This window comes from Penaeus chinensis, chromosome 24, assembly GCF_019202785.1.
Source record: "Penaeus chinensis breed Huanghai No. 1 chromosome 24, ASM1920278v2, whole genome shotgun sequence".
Lineage (NCBI taxonomy): Eukaryota > Metazoa > Arthropoda > Malacostraca > Decapoda > Penaeidae > Penaeus > Penaeus chinensis.
The window spans coordinates 12,791,607-12,794,106 of NC_061842.1; the positions used below are offsets into that span (position 1 = coordinate 12,791,607).

General features: G+C 32.4%; 1 protein-coding gene across 1 annotated transcript in view; it reads right to left on the reverse strand.

Moving 5' to 3' along the window:
• Positions 1–1,764: 1,764 nt before the first annotated feature.
• The window catches only part of LOC125037858 (sodium-dependent serotonin transporter-like), a 15,281-nt gene continuing 14,545 nt past the window's right edge, over positions 1,765–2,500 (reverse strand). Inside the window, exon 11 of the mRNA XM_047631100.1 lies at positions 1,765–2,500. This exon is cut by the window's right edge and continues 117 nt beyond it. The gene's annotated coding sequence lies outside the window, so the exon portion shown is untranslated.

Sequence of the window (2,500 nt, forward strand, 5' to 3'; positions counted from 1 at the left end):
GACTTTTTTTTCCAATTCTCTTGGAGAAGTTAATAGGATGACGAACCTCTGCTCTCTTCATTATGTTCCTCGTCCCCTTAACTTGTTCCTATTTCAGGGTCTCTTTCAAACTGTGTTCCTTGTGTTAGGCTAAGGGAAGATTCCAGCTCAGTTGCTGTTTTAATTCTGCCTTTTCTTTACATATCTTTTTTTTTTTTAATTTTCTGTTTCTTTTGGAGTCAAAAAAGTTTGTAACCTGTCTATTCACTTAAGTTTTTTGAAGGAAAAACAAACAAAAACAAACTTTGATATAGTTTTATAATTTGCTGTTGTTTGCTTTTTTCAGTGAACAAGAAATATGTTGATGATGACTATATGTTTTGAAAGGGCTCTCAATTACCTAAGTTTTCATATTGGCTAGTCATAATTTGGTCAAAGTTATTATTTTGTTATTTGATATCCATTACAAAAAGAATAAAACGCTTTTTTTATTAAAAGTTTCAAGGTCTTACTCTAGTTTTGATAATTGATAAAAAAGAGAAGAATCTTAGAAGCAAGAAATGAAGGTTTTATCTGGAAAATGATGTCTTCAGTGATATAGGATTGTTTCATCACTCACCATCTAACAAAATTAATATATTAAGGTAAATATTAGATATATGCAGAAAATGTATGTCACTTTTAGAAGAAAAATTGATGGTTATTCGCAACTTAAAATTTATACATAGCTTCCTGGAGTCATGATAGGAATCTGTTTATTGTAATGTATTATACTGTGTGTATTGTACTCAGTGTAAAATAAATCCCCATTAAAAGATACCATTACGAATATTGATCTCTAATTGCCATCTTTATTATTTATTACAGAAGAACAACTTTGTATATTTATTTCTACATAACAAAAAAAAATCTGATACTGAATGAGTTTGTGTTAATGGTTTTACTTCATCAAATTGGAGTACATTTACAGATTTTCTCATTAACCATCATCATGTGTCAGATTTAAAGATGTGTGTTCCTTCCAAATGTCAGAATTCTATCAATTTTTTTTATTCTTTTTGCTCACGAATACTTTCATTATACACAAAATTTTATATATGGTGACTTATCTTACCCATCAGCACTGGAAGAAAACCCTCATGTGAAATGTATTGCCATTATGAAGTGTATTCACCATGATTAATATTTTATGTCTGCTGTCTCCTACTTGCCTTGAACTGCTACTTTGCTTAACCCATTCGCCCCATGTGGCAAGAATACATGCCATGCCCACTGTAATACACGTTTATTTATTGTATTTACACATAGATAGCTCTACTAGTTCTTAATCACCAAAGAGCCAGTTATCAGAACTATCTATCTCACCTGTTTACCCTTTTCCTTCACTTTAGGAAAGGGTCTTTTGTTTCATTTCAGTGTCTAAAATAGTTTAACGACAATTTAATAATCATAACATCAATAACAATAATAATAGTATCGATAGAAATGGTATCAATAAGAAAAACACATTTTCCCCCCAATTCAAGGAATGGGAAAATCAGGATCAGTAACTAGGGCCTACTGATAGATTCCTTGCCGGATGAGCACATGTGGAGCCATCTGTATATAACAAAATTCACCAAAAACTTCTGGGAACAGAACATAAATCTGGGGCGAATAGGTTAAAATTTATTCAGAAATATTAGTTAGAAAATTGTGTTCAATATTCATAAATATATAGGTGTAATGAAACTCTGCACCTTTTATTTGTGTAACTAGAAAAATTAGGATGCTAAAATGTACATATCACTATGGAAGTAGGTTTATTTTGTACATTAGTATTTCTATGCTGATTCTGGTGGAGAGTGGTATAGCTAGACACAATGGTGTCTAAGCTGTTTTTGAGGGCCTTCCTATATCTTTTTAGGTAAATATATAGGCATCATTGGAAGCTTGTGAGTGGTGAAAAATGCTTCCCTCCCAGCTATGCTACCAAAAACAGTAAAAGATTTCCTTGTTTTGTTTGGTTGAGGAGTCATTCTTTATCAGAGGAATTTAATCATTCATTATAACATTTTGATCTGTGATTAGACCACTAAAGTTATGGTTTACAATGTATGATATCAACTCTTAGGGGAAAATACAATGATGACCAATATTAATGCATTTTATAGGAACTATATCTATACTTAGAGACAGGATAAGCTATGGGTTAATTAGGGTCAGAGGGATAATTTTTAAACAATGCAGTATTTCAAATATGATACCAAAACAGGCAGTCTGATTCAATGTTTTTTATGACACTGACCCATATGACCTTAGCTTAGTTCAAGTATTATAACAGAGTTGGCCTAAATCATTACAGCTGTTAGATTGTACAATATTATTCTACCTGTTAGAGATGGCACTGATCATTGGTAGAGTGCTGGCTTTTCAGTTGTAAGGTCCTTGGTTTATGCCTGGTCCCCCCTCTTAGTCGACACTACTGTGAGTACTGACAGCATGCTGACATATGCATGCTGGGATCAAAGTCAGGGCAGAA